The sequence below is a fragment of the Podarcis pityusensis genome (assembly GCF_964106645.2).
Source record: "Podarcis pityusensis genome assembly, chromosome: 1".
In the NCBI taxonomy this organism is placed as follows: Eukaryota; Metazoa; Chordata; class Lepidosauria; order Squamata; family Lacertidae; genus Podarcis; species Podarcis pityusensis.
This window is the reverse complement of record NC_138028.1, coordinates 138,468,196-138,491,133: the sequence shown is the minus strand read 5'-3', so window position 1 is coordinate 138,491,133 and position 22,938 is coordinate 138,468,196.

Sequence of the window (22,938 nt, the reverse complement as noted above, 5' to 3'; positions counted from 1 at the left end):
TCAGTTTGTAGTTGTAGAAATTGTTGCCAACTTAGACTAAAATTCAGTGAAAAAAGGCTTTGTTGATAAAGGATTCTCTGGGTTATGGGTAATACGAAAGGACAGCAGATTAAATTAAATAAGAGGAGGAATTAATTAAACAAGGAGACAAGAACAGAGCAATGGAATTTGATATATAGTCTTGATCTTTTGCAGCTTTGAAACGGAAAGGGATATCCCGAACAGAATTAAGAAAATTGGCGTTCAGGTAGACGACCCACAGGTTGAAGTAAGTAGAATTACTTCTTTATCTTAACATGTGATTTTAGCAATTTCTCTCTATGTTGCTGTTCTTCAGTTGATGAAAGCAGAGCCATAGACCAACAAGGATTCTGACTTTTTTTAACAATCGCAACAACTTAAAGATATCCCTTCCAAATTAGACAGCTGAGAGGGATTTGCTGATAAGGGATTCTCTGGGTTAAGAGTGTTGGGAAAAGACAGCGGATTAAATTAAATAACCCTCGTTGTTGTGTTTCTGCTGTCAGATTCCCTGCCTCAGGAGCCCGAAGAACATGGCCAACCTTGCGGTCTGTGCGTCTTGACTAAAAATGTTAATGTCTGTAATCCAAACTATTTTCTCCGTGCGGGACAAGTGTTTGGCCGTTACACTTGGATATGATTTCCCAGGTAGAAAACAGAGGCCAGGAGAGCGAAGACATCTCCTCTCTGTGGTCAGAAATCCCCTAGAGATTTAATGGTCCTTTTGGGCCACAACAGTTCCAGTGGCCACTCTCCCTTTTCAGTCAGCTGCCCACATGATTTAAATGGGCCATTACTTTCAATAAGATTTTTTTTTTAATTATTGGCTCCCTATCAAATGACCTAGCTCATTTAAAATCAACTGGTAAAATAATACATGCTAAATGACAATTACAGATTAAAATGTACGTCATCTTTACATGCCTGGGTAGGGTTGCCTAAGCAGATTATTTTTTTTTGCAGGTGCTGAGAAGAACAGAGCAAAGGTGATTATCTAATGCCAATAAGAGAGTCAATCCTTCACATGAGCCACTTCAAGCAAAGCAGGAGCAAGAATCATATTCATTTTCCTTTTTTAGTTTCAGCAAAGAATACCAAAACGACTACTCTCGCCCATTGTGACAGTGGAAGAACTTTTAGAAGTAGAGGGCAAGAAAATAAACCTCATGTCTGAGATGAGTGAGTTGGTCCTGGCATAAAGGAGCAAGAACCTGGGAGAACATGCTGACCGCCAGCTGTGGGCTGTTTTGCATTCTGCAATTAGGGAAGAAAGGAAGTATCAGCTGCTGGCTTCACGGCAAGAGCGGAAGCAACAGCGCTTCATGTGGGTAGCCAGAGAATGGCTGGTACCTCCAGGAAGTTTCTGGGGAAGAGAACAAACTCGTCTTCTGTTGTCACCAGGCTTCATGCATTGTGGCTGAAACTTTCTAAAGTCCATGAAGAAGAAATCCCTCAGAAAATTTTGTTTTCTATAGAAAACTGTTTCAAAAAGCTTGTCTATAATATTATAGCTTCCAATTCAGGATCCGGTTAATTCTTCAGCCTCCTTTGGTTATCAATTTTCATTTAAAAGAAAAAGTTAAGTTTCCAATTCTTATGATGTTGGAGAGAATTCTGCCCAGGTTTAATGTCTGGGCAGCTGGAAGAGAGTTTTTTTTCATGCATCTGCCCTGACACAACTAGCCCTCTCTCCTTCCTCTATTTGCCCAAATACCTGGTAAAAAAATCTGGATACAAAATTCTAAATTGTGTGTCTGTGTGTGTGTGTGTGTGTGTGCACGCGCACACACACACACACACACACACAAACACACACACAAATGTGACTAAGCAAAGCTTGTTCATAAGCCTGTAAACAGATTTGCCTAAATGGCATACGTTGCCCTGCTCGCAAATTTTGTTTCTCTGGTTGCTGAATTTGACACTTCATAGTCCAGTAATGCTAAAAAGGTAAAGGGACTCCTGACCGTTAAGTCCAGTCCCGGACGACTCTGGGGTTGCGCGCTCATCTCGCTCTATTCTATAGGCCGAGGGAGCCACCGTTTGTCCGCAGTTTTTCCAGGTCATGTGGCCAGCATGACTAAGCTGCTTCTGGCGAACCAGAGCAGTGCACGGAAACACCATATACCTTCCCGCCAGAGCGGTTCCTATTTATTTACTTGCACTTGGCGTGCTTTCAAACTGCTAGGTTGACAGTAATCCTACTCCCCAGCTATAAAACCCTCAAAGGCAGTGTGCTGTGTTAAGACTCTGTGGAATCCAACTTATTGGCGAGATATGGACTTCAGTTCCATGGCAAACAGTGCCTTTGAAGCTTGTTAATCTACAAGATTAAAAGGGACGCGGGTGGCGCTGTGGGTAAAACCTCAGCGCCTAGGACTTGCCGATCGCATGGTCGGTGGTTCGAATCCCCGCGGCGGGGTGCGCTCCCGTCGTTCGGTCCCAGCGCCTGCCAACCTAGCAGTTCGAAAGCACCCCCGGGTGCAAGTAGATAAATAGGGACCACTTACCAGCGGGAAGGTAAATGGCGTTCCGTGCGCTGCGCTGGCTCACCAGATGCAGCTTGTCACGCTGGCCACGTGACCCGGAAGTGTCTCCGGACAGCACTGGCTCCCGGTCTCTAGAGTGAGATGAGCGCACAACCCTAGAGTCTGTCAAGACTGGCCCGTACGGGCAGGGGTACCTTTACCTTTAATCTACAAGAACTTGCCAACTGCAAGAAAGCTCATGCCCTTTATAGCTTTCTGTGACATTCACTTTTAAAAGAGGGAGATGTCCAAGACTAACACAGAGCTTTATTACATGCCCCACTATAATAGCAGAGCTTTACTGCATGTTGTAAAATATCCACTCCGCAAACACTTTCACATCTGTGGGAAGGGGATGTTGCTACGCAAAACATGGCTTTGAGACCCACTTTCTTCACTGTTCTTTCAGTATTCTTTCCGTCCCAAATTCATCCATGAAGCAGAGCAGCTCCAATGTCAAGGTTTTAAGGTATTGTCTGTATTTGTGTGTGAGAGAGTGAAAATTTTCAGTGCTTGCTGCACTTCTTTGGCTGCCATTCACAGGGAGTAGGAAGCTTGCAACGAGATGATGTTCTGTCAGACACATTTTTCTGATAAAAAATTTTCTGGCAAAATTTTAGTTTACCAGATGCTGCCAAGAGAAACGTTCACAGGACAGGAGACACATGCCCTTGGTAACACCCTAGTTTCATTAATATTTTGAGACCCATTATTTCTTAGTCCCATGGACGGCAAGAAGATCAAACTTATCAATTCTGAAGGAAATCAGCCCTGAGTGCTCACTGGAAGGGCAGATCGTGAAGCTGAGGCTCCAAGACTTTGGCCACCTCATGAGAAGAGAAGACTCCCTGGGAAAGACCCTGATGTTGGGAAAGATGGAGGGCACAAGGAGAAGGGGACAACAGAGGACAAGATGGTTGGATAGTGTTCTCGAAGCTACCAGTATGAGTTTGACCAAACTGCGGGAGGCAGTGTAAGACAGGAGTGCCTGGTGTGCTCTGGTTCAGGGGGTCACAAAGAGGCGGACACGACTAAATGACTAAACAACAACAACAGCTTCAAGGTGCTCTCATGCCTTTGGACCAAGCTTTAGAGATGTAAAATACCTACACAGTACAAAGGTTTGAGCTGCTGCTGGTAAGGATGATTCTTTGAGCCAAGCAGCAGTGGATGGAGGTATTTTGGGAGCTCCCCCATCATGCAAGCCTGTCCCTCATGAGTGGTTGGTTTCCACAACAGAAGTTGTCCCCATCTAGCCCAGAGCTGGGGAGCTCCCATAATCCCTGACCATTGGACATCCTGACAGGACATCCAGACCTGAAATAACTGGAGAGCTTTTAGTTCCCTGCCTCTGATCTTGCTGTAAAAGCCCAACTTTACATAGAAATACACATTAAGGGCAAAATTCAAAAGAAGGAATATTGCATATTTATAGACTGAAGCAATGCATTTATACATTGAGAGTAAAGCATCAGGACACAAGTGTGTTAGAAATCTCTTACAAAAACTGGGCAAACCATTTAACACCCTCCCTGCATTTGGGATCTGGGTTTGGCCCGTGGACCACCAATTTGCCTCCGATGCTCTAAGCTGCCCTTCTCTCATTACCTTCAAAAGGCAGCAGGAAAATAAAGAATTTGGAGAACAGCATCCCCACTACTGTATTTTCACCATTTTTATCACATGTGAACTAAAATATGATTAAATACGACAAGAGTGAGGAATTGGCAAAAACAGTAGTTTTGAGGGGTTAGAATGCAGGATATAAATACCCAAAATATATAAATATATGTGGTTTGTATTGTATAGTTCCATTTGCTGCCCTATGATGTGTACTCTGCCTTATTTGCCCAACTGAACCTTTTGAGAAGCAGGAATTTGTCTTGTTGTTGTATGGACTTGATTTAACCCGAGCTGAGCCCTTTTTTCCGATATAATATTTATTAAATTTCCATTTTATACTATTAAAATACATCCATATTTTCCATATTATTTTTCAAATAGACTGTTGACCTCCCTCCCTCCTATCTCATGGTTACCTTAATTCTTTTTTTTATATCATAACATTTGTACTTCTTCTTCTTTACATTTATGTCCCTTTATTTACAGTATTAAAAATTTTAACCAATATATAAAAAGGTATATATCGTCATCATTACGGATCTTCTTAATTAAGTCCTGCCAGTGTTGTTAATTGCTTGCAATTGTCCTTCCAAGTATTGTATAAATTTACTCCTATCTTTTTGGAACATTTGATCATGCTGGTTTCGAAGTTTCACTGTCAGCTTTGCCAATTCTGCGTACTCAGTCATTTTCATCTGCCACTCTTGTATCTTTGGTAAGTCCTGTTGCTTCCATTTTTGAGCTAGTAAAATTTTTGCTGCAGTTGCTGCATACCTGAACAATCTTTGGTCTTTTTTTTTTGGAATTTCTTCACCTATTATCCCCAGTAAAAATGCTTCTGGGTTGTTGTTTTTTTTTAAAAAAACATACTTTTGTATATTTTCTTTAACTCATTATAAATCATATCTCAGTAAGAAGAAGAAGAGTTTGTATTTGATATCCCGCTTTATCACTACCCTAAGGAGTCTCAAAGCGGCTAACATTTCCTTTCCCTTCCTCCCCCACAACAAACACTCTGTGAGGCGAGTGAGGCTGAGAGACTTCAGAGAAGTGTGACTGGCCCAAGGTCACCCAGCAGCTGCAGGTGGAGGAGCGGGGAATCAAACCCGGTTCACCAGATTACGAATCTACCGCTCTCAACCACTATACCACACTGGCTCTCACAAGTAAGCTTTTACTTTACTACAAGTCCACCACATATGATAAAAATTTCCTTTCTTTTGTTTACATTTCCAACATATTTAAAATTTGTACGTTTTGGCCAATTTTGTTGGTGTTAAATACCACCTGTGTATCATTTACATTATATTCCCTTTTCATGTGGTGCAGGCAGTAAAGTTAATTCCTTCCTGCCATAACTTTTCCCATGCCTCTAACTGTATATTATAACCAATATCTTGTGCCCATTTAATCACCACTGTTTTAACCTCTTCATCTTTGGTATGCCATTCTAACAATAATTTATTATTTATACCCCACCCATCTGGCTGAGTTTCCCCAGCCACTGCATAAGTTTCCCCAGCCATTGCATAAAAGTTTCCCCATATGCATAAAAGAACCTGTAGATGAAGCCTAGATGTAGCCTAATTCTCAGGAGCCTGCTTTGTTAAATTAATCTTTTAAAAATAGTTTGTAAACATGTAAGCAGTGCCTTGATTTTTCTGGTTTCAGGTGGCAAAGCTCTTCACCGAAGCTCTCAAATACTCTGGAAAACTCAACTCTAAAAGCCTCTTCCACTACAGACAGTTCAATGCCAACACAGCAGCGTAGAAGAACATCCCTCACTGATACTGAAAGGAGGAATGACATTCCCGACTGATGACATCTGCCCAGTTCTGTAGATAATGACCCCAATGAATGCCTGTGTGTCAAAGATTTGTCTTCTACTTTGGAGACACTTTTGTACCCACATATTCTAAATGCTGAATATTTGTAAAGGTTGTACCCTTGGACTGTGTTCCTCTGAAGGCTTCCTTAGATATATCCCATTGAATAGAGTGGGACTTACTTCTAAGTACATTTGCATTGTGTTTGGGTGGTAAGCTGAAATCCCAAAGAATTCTGAAATTGATTAACATGTTAAAGTATGAAATCAGTGTCTGGTTTTAATTTTTGGTGTTGCATCTGAGCATCTCTAAGTTCATTTATGTTACAGATGGTAACTTTCTAGGAACGAGAGATTAGGCATATGATGGAATGATTTCCCGGAAAAGGCCATAAAAATATGAAATGTCATGAGATATAGCAGCATTACATATGTTTTAACCAACAAACTGATTTGCATTTTCCCATCTCATAGGTTGCTGGGAAATATTGGCTCCTTCTAAAGAGAATAATAAAACAGTGATTTCTTGGGCTTTTCCTGAAGACTCGTTCTCTGCTCTACCTTCAATAGCCAGGGAGACATTCAGAAAATTCGTATAGGCTAGTAAAAACCCTCCATTTAACTGTCATGTAGTCTTAATCTATTTCCTTCCCACCACAGCTCTTTCTGAAGAATTTCCTGCCTTCTCCTTGGCAGTAATCAGCCTTCTCCTGCTTGATTTACCTCAGCAATACTGCAATCACTTGCTACTGAATATGATGAATGTGACAGGAACTCTTTCAAGTAAAGAGAACAGCAATTCACAGCTTTTCAGTGACAGCAGATGACAGTAATAATGCTGCTTCTTTTTGTTTGTTCTTAAGCCTCAATTGGCCTACTGTCTTCCTCTGCACATGGGGGGGGGGGAGTTCTCAGCCTGCCTTGTCATGTGATGCAGGAATGCCTCCCCGAGTTGCTCTTATGATGGCAAAAGATTTGTGGGGGAAGGTTTTACCCCAGGACACCCTCACAATAACCCTGTGTTACCGTATGTCAGGGCTCAGGGAGAAAGTCTCCTTTGAAGACTTGCAAAGATGTGGGAGGACCGTCGCTGACTGATACAGTGCCAGGTTTTTCACACAGAAGGTCCCATTACACCAACAAACAGGTGTTGTATTGTTACTTGTGCTGCAAAAATGTGTAGAGGCCACAGTACAGAACAACAGGACATGGAAAGATCAGCCACATCTAGCAGAACGTCTGGCAGAGGCTTTCCCTTAGCAAAGTGTTTTTGGAATATGAGGAATGGCAATATAATGCTATTCAGTATCTGTCAGTGGGACCATGCATATTTATTCCAATTCTGCTTCCTTCCCCACCGCCTTTCATCCCTTTATTGGCCCTTACTCCTCCTGCACTGATAAGGAGTGGCACAAATAGGCCAAGAGCATTGCCTGTGTAACTGCTACCTGTTATTACTGCAATCCTATAAGGACTTGAGAGCAGGCCCTGGTCAACTGACGCCTTATTCACACTGTGGCAATAAACTTACATCTGGGCTATAGCATTTCAGACTGCGTCCTGCACTATACAAATAAATATTCTTCCATAGGAAACTAGCAGGTGAGGAATGAACTAGAACCCTTCTCCCTGGTATGTTACATTTTCTGTTCTGCTTTTTTGCACACACAAAGCTTCATGTGCAATGATTCCTTCAGAGTGGAAGCTGCCTCCAGACTTGTCAATGTTTTGCAGGAGGAATTATTGAAGTGCACACCAGAATTTTAGGCCTGCACAATTAAAGCGGATTCAAGTAGATTAAAGCTCTTTTGCCCTAGTACAACAAACCCACTTAAAAAACAACACTTTTTGTTTGTCTGAAAAGTGATGAGGATATGCAGTGATAAGTGGGGGATGAACAAATTGATTTTGTGGAAACACCACACAACTAAATTAAGATGAATGCTAATTATCATAAAAATGGCCCAGAAATAAATCAGAATGAGTTTTCAATAAAGACAATGTGAGCTTGCAGGGCAGCAGTTGAAGAAGGAGCAAAAAGGGTTTTCTTGTGTGTGTGAGTGTGTTTCTTTGCGGCTGATTAGCTGCTCTCCCTGTGCAAAGGTCAGAGGGGGCAGGGTTTCTGTTGAGGCAGGTGATTAGCTGTGGGAGGAGCTTATCAGAGCTTGCAGGGCAGTTTGATCCATCTTTTAGATTTAGGGGAGCTAGTCTCAAACGTTTGTTGGGGGAGACCTAGGTTTTTTTGTGAGGGGAGTTATTTTTCCTGTCTTCACGCTTTTTATGATGGAGGACCGCTGTAGCCACCCCCAACGACACGTTCTAAAGATGGAGGGGGAGGGAACAGCTGCAGTTGCCTGCGGTTCCTGCGCAATGTTTGCCATTTTGCCAAAGGTTACAGGCAGCTTTACCTGCAGCAATTGCATGTTGATTGCCCTCTTAAAAGACAAAGTCCAGCAACTGGAGGAACGTGTAGCTACGCTCCAAAGAATTAGAGAGCTGGAGCTCTTCTTGGAAGCAACAGAGCACACCGTCTCCACCAAGGAGGAGACAGGGGACTCCCCTGAGAAGGACGCTAGTTCACCAACACAGGAGCCAGATATATGGAGAAACGTGACTCAAAGAAGTAGGAGGCCCAGGGTTCGCTCTGATTGTTTAGAAATACACAATCGCTTTGAGGTCCTCTCCCCTAGCATGGAAGACGAAGAGCAGACTCCATTTGAGGATCTCTCCCTCATTACAGTCGATCAGGTATATGAAGACGAGCAGCAAAGTCAGTCCTCAGGGAATGTGCAGGCGACCTTGGAGCGGACAGCTCACGGAAGAACCCCGACCAAACCTAAGAGGAGGCGTGTAGTGGTGATAGGGGATTCCCTACTGAGGGGAACAGAAGCAGTGATCTGTGGGCCTGACAAGATGTCTCGGGAAGTGTGCTGTCTCCCCGGGGCTAAGATCCAAGATGTAACTGAACGACTGCAAGGAATCATAAAACCCACTGACAAATACCCCTTCCTCTTGGTTCATGTGGGAACCAATGACACTGCAAGCAATAGCCTCCAGAAGATCAAAAGAGACTACGAGGCTCTGGGCAGGAAATTGAAGCAATTAAATGCACAAATTGTCATCTCATCTGTCCTCCCAGTTGAACGACGTGGCCCAGGGAGAGAGGGGAAAATAGTGGAAGTGAACAGCTGGCTTCGCAAATGGTGTAAACAGGAACGGTTTGGATTCTTAGATCACGGACTGCAGTTTCTTGAAGATGGACTTCTGGCAAGCGATGGGCTGCACCTCACAACGGTTGGGAGAAATGTTTTTGCCAAAAATCTCAGAAACCTCATCAGGAGGGCTTTAAACTGACTAATGTGGGGGAGGGAGACAGTGCTCCTGAAGGTAGGAGTCTATCAATTGATGAAGATGATCATCCAAATGTCATAGACCAAATGGAGCAAACAGCACACAGACCTAGTGGTGGGAGGAAAAAATCCTTAAATAAGAGTCATGGGGGAATGATTAATGGACTTCAATGTCTGTACACTAATGCGCAAAGCATGGGAAATAAACAAGATGAGCTTGAGCTCTTGGTACAGCAAACTAAATATGACATAATAGGCATCACTGAAACCTGGTGGGATAAGTCCCACGATTGGAATGTAATAATGGGGGGATACAATCTCTTTCAGAGAAACAGACCAGACAAGAAAGGAGGAGGAGTGGCGTTATATGTCAGGGATGTGTATACCTGTGAAGAGATCCAAGATTTAGAACCTCAAAGCCAAAGTGAGAGCATTTGGGTCAAAATTAAGGGAGAGAAGAATAACAGTGACCTCATTGTGGGAGTTTACTATAGATCCCCAAGCCAAACGGAGGACATAGATGATGCCTTCCTGGAACAGATGGCCAAGCATGCAAAAGGAAGGGAGATAGTAGTAATGGGGGACTTCAATTACCCGGATATTTGTTGGATGTCAAACTCAGCCAAGAGCATAAGGTCAAACAGATTCCTCACTGGCCTTGCAGACAACTTCATTGTCCAGAAAGTGGGAGAAGCAACAAGAGGAACAGCCATTTTAGATCTGGTCCTAACCAATGTTGATGACCTGGTTAGTGGGGTAGAAGTGGAAGGATCATTAGGCGCGAGTGATCATGCTCTTCTGAAGTTTACTATACAGCGGAAAGGAGCAGCCAAGCATACTAGGACTCAATTTCTTGACTTTAAGAAAGCTGACTTCATAAAACTTAGGGAAGTGCTGGGTGAGATCCCATGGACAGTAATACTAAAAAGAAAGGGAGTTCATGATGGCTGGGAGTTTGTTAAGAGAGAGATACTAAAAGCACAACGTCAGGCAATACCAATGAGACAGAAACATGGAAGGTGCCTAAAGAAGCCAGGGTGGCTATCTAAAGAACTTTTAACTGAGTTAAGATTTAAAAAGGATGTGTACAAAAAATGGAAAAGGGGGGAAACCACCAAAGAGGAATTCAAACAAATAGCCAGCACGTGTAGACACAAAGTCAGAAAAGCTAAAGCACAGAATGAACTCAGGCTTGCTAGAGAGGTTAAAAGCAACAAAAAAGGCTTTTATGGGTATGTCCGTAGCAAAAGGAAGAACAAAGAAATAGTGGGGTCACTCAGAGGAGAAGATGGTGAAATGCAAACAGGGGACACAGAAAGGGCTGAACTCCTCAATGCCTTCTTTGCCCCAGTCTTCTCTGATAAAGAAAACAATGCCCGACCTGAAGAATTTGGAGCAAATGATTCAGCAGAGGAAACACAGCCCAGAATAACTAAGGAGATAGTACAAGAATACATGGCTAGTTTAGATGTATTCAAGTCTCCAGGGCCAGATGAACTGCATCCAAGAGTATTAAAAGAACTGGCAGATGTGATCTCAGAACCACTGGCAGTCATCTTTGAGAATTCCTGGAGAACGGGCGAAGTCCCGGCAGACTGGAGGAGGGCAAATGTTGTCCCTATTTTCAAAAAGGGGAAAAGAGAGGACCCAAATAATTACCGCCCAGTCAGTCTGACATCAATACCAGGGAAGATTCTGGAGCAGATCATTAAGCAAACAGTCTGTGAGCACCTAGAAAGGAATGCTGTGATCACCAATAGTCAGCATGGATTTCTGAAAAATAAGTCATGTCAGACTAACCTGATCTCGTTTTTTGACAGAATTACAAGCCTGGTAGATGAAGGGAACACAGTGGATGTAGCCTACCTTGATTTCAGCAAGGCATTTGACAAGGTGCCTCATGATATTCTTGTAAAGAAGCTGGTAAAATGTGGTCTTGACTATGCTACCACTCAGTGCATTTGTAACTGGCTGACTGACCGAACCCAAAGGGTGCTCATCAATGGTTCCTCTTCATCCTGGAGAAGAGTGACTAGTGGGGTGCCACAGGGTTCTGTCTTGGGCCCGGTCTTATTCAACATCTTTATCAACGACTTGGATGATGGACTCAAGGGCATCCTGATCAAATTTGCAGATGACACCAAATTGGGAGGGGTGGCTAACACCCCAGAGGACAGGATCACACTTCAAAACGACCTTGACAGATTAGAGAACTGGGCCAAAACAAACAAGATGAATTTGAACAGGGAGAAATGTAAAGTATTGCACTTGGGCAAAAAAAATGAGAGGCACAAATACAAGATGGGGGACACCTGGCTTGAGAGCAGTACATGTGAAAAGGATCTAGGAGTCTTGGTTGACCACAAACTTGACATGAGCCAACAGTGTGACGCGGCAGCTAAAAACAATGCAATTCTGGGCTGCATCAATAGGAGTATAGCATCTAGATCAAGGGAAGTAATAGTACCACTGTATTCTGCTCTGGTCAGACCTCACCTGGAGTACTGTGTCCAGTTCTGGGCACCACAGTTCAAGAAGGACATTGACAAACTGGAATGTGTCCAGAGGAGGGCAACCAAAATGGTCAAAGGCCTGGAAACGATGCCTTATGAGGAACGGCTAAGGGAGCTGGGCATGTTTAGCTTGGAGAAGAGGAGGTTAAGGGGTGATATGATAGCCATGTTCAAATATATAAAAGGATGTCACATAGAGGAGGGAGAAAGGTTGTTTTCTGCTGCTCCAGAGAAGTGGACACGGAGCAATGGATCCAAACTACAAGAAAGAAGATTCCACCTAAACATTAGGAAGAACTTCCTGACAGTAAGAGCTGTTCGACAGTGGAATTTGCTGCCAAGGAGTGTGGTGGACTCTCCTTCTTTGGAGGTCTTTAAGCAGAGGCTTGACAACCATATGTCAGGAGTGCTCTGATGGTGTTTCCTGCTTGGCAGGGGGTTGGACTCGATGGCCCTTGTGGTCTCTTCCAACTCTATGATTCTATGATTCTATGATTCTATGATTCTACCGCGTAAACTTCCTGCAAGCAAATATGGATGAATGCTGAATAAGCAGGTCAAGTAGAGCAGCCCTCAGTAAACAAAGGATTGGGCTATAAATGTGTGCAGTGCCAGTTGAACCAGGAAATTCTTCCTACATCTCTAAATTCTTACACAAAAACCTTAGACATTGCCTTGTGATTTCCACAATTAATGTATAGGGGACTTTTCAGTCCCTTTAATATACCTTTTGCATGTGTCACATACCTCAAACTTAAACAGAGATGTTTTCCTGGTGTTCATTCTGCTTGTGCCAACTCCCTTCCTGCACAGGAAGGAAAAGAACGGGGAGCCCTACTCTGACTTGAATGTTCATTTACCTCAACAGCTGCAGGTACTTGAACCACACTTTCTGCAGCGTCCATAGCCTCTCATACAATGGAGGAGGAAATTAGCTGAGAAACAAACCAGGATTGAATGCATGCTAAATGCTAGTTAATTGCATACCAGTATTTCCATTTTGCAGCGAGTGCCAAGCTTCCCGCAGGCACAGGTGCTATCAATGCACCATCCTTCTGCAATCACCCCTTTAATTACATGCTGCACCAAAGGCCTCTCAAATGGCAAAGATCTTCTTGCTCACGGTGACCATCGCTCTGCTTTTTGTTCTGACTAAACAAAAAAGGTTTGTTCCCTCCCTCGCCCTGCTGTGCCCAGTTCCTTATGCCAAATGATACAATACACTTTTGCAAAAATGCTCACTTCTGTTTTGATATGTATCCTGGATACTGAGACAGAGAACAATCTTTCCTGCCCTTTCTTCCTGGGCATGCAAGCTCTGATTGTATCTGCATCCCAGGGCCCTCTTATCCAGGAGGAAGGGTATAACCTTAAAGCATTCTGGGAGAAGGCTTCAAGTGCTTGCAGCTGCTGTTGGGATCAATGCAGATTTTTTTTTAAAAAAAAGTCTTTGCCTGCTGTGAAACAATTTTGACTTCTAAATTTTCAGTCTTTATTATTCTGCATCAGAAAGTTGATGTAGCAAATATAAGCAGCGGCCATTTGCTAATTTAGAAAGAGCCAAGTCAACTGTTTGTTTTAATGAAGGTTGAGGACCAAAAAAGGGGATGAGGAGGCAGTAAAGAATAGAAGTTTTATCACTGCACAAGCTAGGAAGCATGAGTCTCTTATCATAAGCACAGGCTGGGGAAAGAGGAGGGCCCAGTTTCCGGTAACAAACGGTGTTCTGCAGGAGGCTTTTGTCAGTATATGGAAACATCACCACTGCAGACAGCCAGATTGTTGACATCACATGATGCGGCTATCTGTGGGAAAGAAGAATTTCCCAGGACGTTCACAGGCTGGATAAGTCTTTGTGAAGAGTGTAATTTGAAACCTTCCATTTGCGCATGTTCAGGAAGTTTGTCAGACCTGCTAGAAGAACAGAACTGAAAGGACGTTGTCAGGGGTTCAGGGACAGAGGCACAGGGTAGGCAGGAGATGGAGAGCGATGGGGATGAGTCCCAGGACAGCGAGGAAGAGGATGACAATGACTCAAGAGATTCCATGAGTCTTTCCAGCGAATCAGAGGATTCCCAGAAGGGGGCGCCGGTGGTCAAGGCCAGGGGAGCCCCAGGGGGAACGTGTCAGGAGCAGGGGGCCAGCGGGGGATCCCAAAGTGGCAGCTGGGCATCAGGACCAGCCTCCCCGCCAGAGTGCAGCGAAGGGGGTGGAGGTTCCAGTGTATCAGGGGAAGCAGCTCCGGCAGCAGAGAAGGGAGGGAGGTCGGAGCAAGCCACCCTCCCGGAAGGGGAGGGGAGTAGTGAAGGGAGTAGTGTAGCTGTCAAAAGGAAGGTTAGAGGTTGGGCGCGCGCGCCAAGTTCAAATGTGGAGGCGCGCGGAAGTACAGGGAGCCCGGAGGAGGGGCCAGGTCCCAAAGCCCGCAGGAGGGGGCAAGAGCAATCTGGGGATTCCGCGTCAGAGGAATCCAGGAGGGGCGAAACCCCAGCGGGCAGGAAGACCCTGCGGAAAAGGAAAGAGAGAAAGAGGTGGAGCAGCGCAAGCCTCTTAAACTGGTGCAGGGGAGGGACTGACTCAGAGGGGACTTCAGCGGTCTAAGCGTAACAGACGTAGGACTGCGCGCCTCGGATGTGAAGCAAACAATGAACTGCAATAAACACTATTGTATATAAGAAGAGATTGGCGTTGGTCTTTTGTGAGCTGAGACTTGAGGCAGCCCTGACAGTAAGTCCCCTCTCAAAGAAACCGCAAAAAAATTTTTTGCAAAGCTCACGAAGTTTGGCAGACATGACTACTGAGGAGCAGATAACGACCCTGCAAAACGCAGTCGCTGAACTCTCCGCTGCAGTACGGGTCTCTCAGAAGACAGTTGCCGAAGCAGAAGTGCGATGCCAGGATCTGCAAGCCAGGTGGGATCATGCGTGCAAAGAGGGGTTCCCGGGGTCCAGATCAGAGGGAATCGGACTCGGACGGAGGGGGGGAATTTAGTAGCCCACTTCGATGGAAACCTGAAGCATTATCCCAGTTTCAGAGCAGATGTCGTATACGCGCTGCATTTGCTTCGGAAAGACTTCAAAGATGAGGAGGAGAAGGTAGGCTTTATTGTGTCCCACTTGCATGGGGAAGCTAGAGCCTGGTTACGCAATTTGTGGCGCGAAGATGGTCCTGCCCGCAGGAACTCTGATGAATTTATCAAAGCCATGGACGCTTGCTTCCAATCTACAGTTGACGTTGATGTGGCGCGCCGGGAGATGCATGGATTGAGGCAGGGCAAGGCTACAGTGCGTCAGTACCATTCTCGCTTTTTTGCATTGCTGAATGTGCTGGGCTGGGAAAAGGACTCATTGGCAGTGAGAGACTTGTTCTGGGAGGGGCTTCATGGCTCCGTAAAAGATGAGTTGGCCAGGGGGGGGACAGACCTCAAACCCTAGCAGACGTCGTGCAGAGGGCACTCATGATAGGAGTGCGCCACGAAGAACGCCCTTGGCACAGTGAGTAGGGGCGCCAAGTCCGCGCACCAGCTAGAGCGCCTCCTTTTCTTCCCAGCGACCTGGGACGTGCGCATCCCTCGCCTAGGCTGAGGGAGGGGGAGGAACCAATGGAACTGGGTGGTGCAAAGGCTCAGACAGCTGCCGGAGCCTCAGCGTCCGGAGCAGTCAAGGCGAAGCCTCCTAGAGGGACCAGGAAGTGTTACGTCTGTGACAGTGCGCAGCACATGGCCAAAGAGTGTCCCCAGAGGCTCCAGAAGCACACTGCAGCCTTAGCAACAGTAACAGGGGAAGCGCTCCAAGGAGAACAGTTTCAGGGAAACGACAATGCCTGGCTGGAAGCAGACATGCTGGGGCTCAGCCAGGCAAGTCAGTGAAGCAGTCCCCAGCGCTTTTGCAGCCTACAGACCCCTTACCACCCAAGCCAGTGGTGCAGCTCACTGCTACTCTCCAGCTACCTAATGGACTCACCCTGGAAGTCCCCATTACAATTGACTCAGGGAGCAACGCAGACTTCGTGGGGATGCAGTTCATCAAGCAGCATCGCATAGCGCTACTACCAGCCACGCTGCCTCTGAACGTCGTCACGGTAGATGGCAGGAAGTTGCTGGGTGGGCAAGTGGTACAACAGACGCCACCCATGCTGCTGAAAATTGGGAATCATCGCGAGGTCATCAGTTTCAATGTCACCCGACTGTCAGACACGCCTATAGTGTTAGGCATGAGTTGGCTGGATAGACACAGCCCATCATTAGCGTGGTACCAGCGGCAGCTCACCTTTGGCTCGTCCTACTGCGCACAACATTGCATCCAAACCGGCCAGGAGGAGGAGGGCCAGGAGGAAGGGCAACAGTTGCATCTAGGCATGGTGCAGGCAGTGCCCCACAAGTACAAGGGGTTTTTGGAGGTCTTCTGCGAAAAAGAAGCTGACCAATTACCACCCCACCGGCCCTACGACTGTGCAATTGACCTCTTACCAGGGGCGACGCTACCGATTGCGAAGCTGTATTCCATGTCTGAAGATGAGATGCAGGAACTCAGGGAGTTCATAGATCACAATTTGAAGCGGGGATTCATCCGAGAATCCAAGGCAGTGGGGGGCAGTCCTGTGTTTTTCGTGAAGAAGAAGGACACGCCCCAAAAAAGGCTCATTGTGGACTATAGGGCCATAAACTCGATGACAAAGCCCCAGGCCTTCCCCATGCCCAAAATTGACGACCTGCTCGCGACGGTAAGGAAGGGGAGGATCTTCACCAAGTTGGATCTACGCGGAGCATACAATCTAATACGCATGAGGGAAGGTGACGAGTGGAAGACGGCCATGTTCACACCACTGGGCACCTATGAATACAGAGTTATGCCGTTTGGTCTCCAAAATGGCTCCCACTGTTTCCAAGCCTTCATGCACCACGTGCTAGCGGGACTCCTCTACAAGAAGTGCGTCTGCTTCCTCGACGACATTCTGATCTTCTCAGAATCGCGGGAGACTCACGAGAGAGACGTAAAGGAGGTCCTACAGAGGCTGCGGGAGCACAGACTCTACGCCAAACTGGAGAAGTGCCAGTTCGACGTGACGGAGGTGGATTTCCTGGGCTACCGGCTGTCCGACAAGGGACTAGCCATGGACAGCGCCAAGGTCCGCGCGGTGTTGGACTGGAATAGCCCGCGCAATCGGAAGGAAGTCCAGAGGTTCGTCGGCTTCGCCAACTTTTACCGCAAGTTCATCAGGGGTTTCGCGAAAGAGACGGCAGCTATCACGGACACCCTCAGTTCCAAGAAGAAAAAGTTCACCTGGACGGACCAGGCGGAGCAGTCCTTCAGGAGACTTAAGAGCCTCTTCGCGTCCGAAGAACAGCTGCTACACGTGAATCCCGGCAGGCCCATGCGGGTTGAAACTGACGCATCTGACAGAGCAGTGGGGGCCGTCCTCTTGCAGGAAGATCCGCAAGGGAACTGGAGGCCCTGCGCTTTCTATTCCCGGAAGCTCAGCAAGTCGGAACAGAACTACACCATCTGGGACAGGGAGTTGTTGGCCATCCACGCGGCTTTCAAGGCGTGGCGGCACTTCCTCATCGGAGCCAAGCACACCGTGCAAGTCCGCACAGACCACAAGAACCTAGAGTATTGGCGCACGGCGAAGCTCCAGAGCCAGAGGCACATAAGATGGGCGGAGTTCTTTGCGGATTTCGACTTCAGGATAGAGTATATCCCGGGAGACAACAACGTCATAGCGGATGCCCTCTCCAGGAAACCGCAGTATCTCGAGGAAGCGGCACCAGTGGCAGCCAGGCACATTTTCGCACCGCAGGCGTGGGCATGCGCTTCCGCCGCCGTGGACCTGGACGCGGTACGCCGCGCGCTACAGACGGATCCGTTCGCACAATCCAAGATGGAGGAGGTGCGCAGAGGGACAGCAAAGGACGACGAATTCCAGATACGCAACGGCCTGCTAACCCGCAAGGGTGCTCTCTACGTGCCGGGAGACGATCTCCGCGCGAAGGTTTTACAGCAGTTACACGACGCACCCAGCGCGGGTCACTTCGGCAAAGAAAAGACGGCGGACTTAGTAGCCAGGGACTTTTGGTGGCCCCAGATGCGAGGAGAGGTCGCGGATTACGTCGCCAGGTGTGACACTTGTCAGAGGTCCAAGCCGGTGCACAAGAAGCCAGCGGGATTGCTGGAACCGCTGGAGACGCCACTACAGCCGTGGGAAAGGGTGGCGCTGGACTTTGTTACTGATTTGCCCAGTTCGCGAGGCAAGACGGCGGTGCTTGTGGTTGTAGACTTGTTCACCAAGATGGCGCACTTCATTCCTTGCGCGAAGGTGGCAACAGCGGAACAGACCGCCAAGCTGTTCATAGACCACGTGTTCCGGGTGCACGGCTTACCACGGTCCATCCTGTCCGACCGGGGTCGCCAATTCATTTCCAGTTTCTGGCAGAAGCTCCTGGGCATCCTGAATGTCAAGATCAACTTAGCGTCGGCGAGACACCGGCAAACCAACGGCCAAGCGGAGAGGGTCAATGCAGTACCTGCGATGTTACGCCAATCAAAAGCCTGCAACTTGGGTGGACTACTTACCGATGGCCGAGTTTGCCTACAACACGAAGCACGCGTCAACGGGGGTGACACCGTTCTTCGCCAACAATGGGCGACATCCCAGAACCTTCCCGGCGTTGGAGACAACGACGCAGGGGGAGTCGCAGGGAGCTGAGCATTTAGCAGCAGAATTGCAGGAGGTCCACGAGGAGCTACGACGGCACTTGGAGCTAGCTAAACACGCCTACAAAGTGCAGGCAGACAGGCACAGGAGGGCAGGAGAAGACATCCAGGTGGGGGACTGGGTATGGTTAGCAGCCCAGGCGGTGCCGGCCAAGTCGTTAGCTAAGAAGAAGCTAGGACACAAACAGTTAGGGCCATACCAAGTTGAGGGCAGGATCAATCCCGTAGCTTTTCGGTTGACCCTCCCAGAAGGTTCCAGAATGCAGCCGGTCTTTCATAGGTCGGTGCTTACACCCTACAAGGCCCCACACAGATTTCAGGAGCCAGGGACGGCACCAGACCCACGTAGAAGGTCACAAGGGGGGGGGGAAGTCACCGAGGACCCCGCCACTCAACGAGGTCACGGAAATTCTGGACTCGAGATGGGGGGAGGAGGGAGTAGAATACCTCCTCGCCAGGGAAGGTACCCCGGCCAGCGCCAACAGTTGGGTGCCAGATTATGCTCTGGAGGAACCTCTTCTTAAAGACGAGTTCCATGCACTCTTCCCACACAGGCCCATGCCAGCGGAGTATTTTGACGACTGGCTTTTTACGCCCACACTTTCAGACAGCACATTCCGGGGGTTCTCCTCCGCTGAGGAGACCACGCCAGAATCGAGCCCTCCAAGGGGATCGTGCTCGGGGGTGGACACGGACCGCTCTTACTGGTGGGACGATCAATCAGAAGAGGAGTGGCGCAGGGGGTGGCTAAGGGGGCCTTGGCAAGCAGCATCGCCTGAAGTAACAGGGGGAGGGGAGGACTTGGATGTGTTGGGGGAGGACCTCAGTTTCGAGCACTCATACACTGAACTGGAAGCAGAGGAGATCGACGTCGACGAACTGTATCCAGCATCTACCCCCGCTACAACGGAGCTCCCGGAACCTGCGCCCGAGCAGCGGGAGGGGGGAAGGGGGGGCTTCGAGGGGGGGATGGATGTCAGGGGTTCAGGGACAGAGGCACAGGGTAGGCAGGAGATGGAGAGTGATGGGGATGAGTCCCAGGACAGCGAGGAAGAGGATGACAATGACTCAAGAGATTCCATGAGTCTTTCCAGCGAATCAGAGGATTCCCAGAAGGGGGCGCCGGTGGTCAAGGCCAGGGGAGCCCCAGGGGGAACGTGTCAGGAGCAGGGGGCCAGCGGGGGATCCCAAAGTGGCAGCTGGGCGTCAGGACCAGCCTCCCCGCCAGAGTGCAGCGAAGGGGGTGGAGGTTCCAGTGTATCAGGGGAAGCAGCTCCGGCAGCAGAGAAGGGAGGGAGGTCGGAGCAAGCCACCCTCCCGGAAGGGGAGGGGAGTAGTGAAGGGAGTAGTGTAGCTGTCAAAAGGAAGGTTAGAGGTTGGGCGCGCGCGCCAAGTTCAAATGTGGAGGCGCGCGGAAGTACAGGGAGCCCGGAGGAGGGGCCAGGTCCCAAAGCCCGCAGGAGGGGGCAAGAGCAATCTGGGGATTCCGCGTCAGAGGAATCCAGGAGGGGCGAAACCCCAGCGGGCAGGAAGACCCTGCAGAAAAGGAAAGAGAGAAAGAGGTGGAGCAGCGCAAGCCTCTTAAACTGGTGCAGGGGAGGGACTGACTCAGAGGGGACTTCAGCGGTCTAAGCGTAACAGACGTAGGGCTGCGCGCCTCGGATGTGAAGCAAACAATGAACTGCAATAAACACTTTTGTATATAAGAAGAGATTGGCGTTGGTCTTTTGTGAGCTGAGACTTGAGGCAGCCCTGACAGACGTATTTTTCTGTAGTGCTGTAATGTCAGAAATAAACACCATGTAAATAGATTTCTGACTTATTTTCTTTCCCCTGCGGAAGCAGGAGGAGCAGGGGTTTGCATTTTACTCATGCTTGGGAAAATGTCGCCTATCAAAATCTCCCTGGTCTGTCTGTATGTCAGCCAGAGGAGGTTACCGGTAAGCAAGGTCCGAGGACAGTGAGAGGGGACAGCCTCTGTGGAGGGGGCTTGCAAACCGACAGCTTTTACTACTTGATAGCATGTTCTTGCAATGCCTACAACTTAAGACCTAGTTCTCACTGGGGTGCTGGGCCTGTTTCTGGGCTCCTGGCCTCAGACTGCAGGCAGAATCTCATGACTGAATGCTCCATCTTGTTAACACCACTTCCCTCTATGTCAAAAATCAGCATGCTGGGGAGAAAAGTTCTTTTCTAAGCTTCTTCCCAACATTCTAATTTTCTGGGTCACCTCGGAGTCCTGCATCCAACAGCCTAATGCTGACAGAAAGTTCTGCCCTTCACCCATATCTGTCCTGACTCTGATTCCTAGTGTATTTGTTGACATTTTACAAACTGATAAAAACCTGGGTTGTGCCTCGAGACAGAGCAGTAAATGGTGCTGTAGAGGGCCCACCACTTAATACCACCAATTAATAATGTGGCGGATCCACTCCTCTAACTGCCCACTATTAAATGTAGTGCACCCATAGCTGTCAACTGTCCCTTATTTGGCGGGAAACTCCCTTATCCCAGCGTCGTGTCCCGCTGCTGTCCCGTAAATTTCCCGGGTTTCAAAGGAAGCAGCTCCTCTTCCTCCCTCCCTGAGTCCGGCTCAGCCTCTCAGACCCTTCTCCTCGCCGCTGCCGGTGGCAGCAACAACTACACCTGCGCGCGCTGCTCCGCAGCATCCGTCTCCCCCCCAAGCCTGGGCCCGCCGGGCAATGGCCCCCCTTGGCCCAAGCCCCCTTGTCTTCCTCCTCTTCCTCTTTGTTGCCTCCTTTCTCCAGCGGCAACAGAGGTGGCAGCAGCAGCCAAAGCGCCGCCGCCCCCCCCGGCCCAAACATATCACTCCGCCGATTTCCAGGATCCTCGAGTCCCTTCGCATCAGGGAACGGCAGCAGCTCAGCGAGAATCCCCCCTCCTCTCCGACAGGAACAAACTGAACCCGCCCTGGGTGCGCGGGGGTTTGCAATCTCCACCCCCCGTTCCCTTCTCCTCCCTCCCATCTAATGCAGCCGCGCAAGCCTTTCCCGCCGCCTCTGCGCGCCCAGGGCACTGTCACTTTCAAAGAAAAACCCAACAGTCTGCGCGTCGTGGTTGCGGGGCGGGCGAAAGGCAACTGAGGCGGGAGGAGCAGCAGTCTCCACCCTGCCGGGGGGGAAGGGAGTTAGCAGCAGCAGCCCAATGTCCTCCCTGCCCTCTCGCCTTGCCTCTCCCGGCGGGGCTGCAGCTGCCCTCGGCTCGCGGCGGAGCTGGAGAGACCGTCCCCTTCCTCTCTCCCTCCCTAGGAAGTGTGGTGGGGAGAGATGAGCGAAGAAGCGAGAGGCAGAGGGCACGGCGAAAGGAAGGCTTGCGGGGAATGAGGGGAGCTGGGCAGCCCCCACTTCATGCTGGTCACAACATGGGAACCACCGCTTGAGCTTCGTTTGGCTGCTGGTTGTCTAAAATCCCTTATTTTGGCTGCTGATCCCTTATTTTCGAGGCTACTGGCCCCTTATTTTCAAATCTAAGTTGACAGCTATGAGTGCACCCACCTCACAGCACACCAATTCCACAAATTTCTACAATTTACCACAGATTATCTAGTGGGAGGTCTTGTGTGAGGGAAAACGTAATGATTTAGAGTCTGTATCAGGGACTGGGCAGAGGAGGAATGGTGGAGACAGTATAGATTTACAACAGTGGTTTGCGGGAGGTCACAGCTCAGAGGCAGATGAGGGGGAAAGTTGGAAAATAGCACCATTATCCAAGAGGCCGGATTCTAGAGCCTCTCTCTGTAAAGATTGAAAATAAAATAAAATAACAATCATAATAATAATAATAATAATAATAAGTAGTTTAAAAACGATGGTATGAAACTTTTCCTTGTTTTTTTACGTTCCTGGACAACTAGCCAGGAGCTGCTGATAGCATCCTGACACTCTGGAGTTGTTGAACAAACAGAGAAGTTTATTGAACAAAATAGGTTTATGAAACAAAGTGGGTCAGGAAATATATTCTTTCAGGTAGAAGTAACTTGTTTACTCTAACTAACTTTAAGATGTCTCAGGATTAAACGCAATACTTTATTGAACTTCAGTTACTAAAAGTCGGGTGTTACACTTCAAGTGGTAAATATTCAGGTTTCTAGGATAGTAAAATCTTCGGCTCCATTTTTGTCCTTCACAGCTTAATTGTTTGGTTTGTGAGCGAGGGGCACTCAGTTATCCACTCTTTTAACAGTCCCACAGCTGAGGGATTCCCAATGGTGCAACAGACCCGGGGATCCCCTCACCTCTTGTCACCTCTCCCTCCTGGCTAGACTGACCCAGGGAGCCTGGATTCCCACAAGATCCACCTCTCCCGGTTCAGTCACAGCCCTCCCACAACACTCCTTTCCCAGACCCT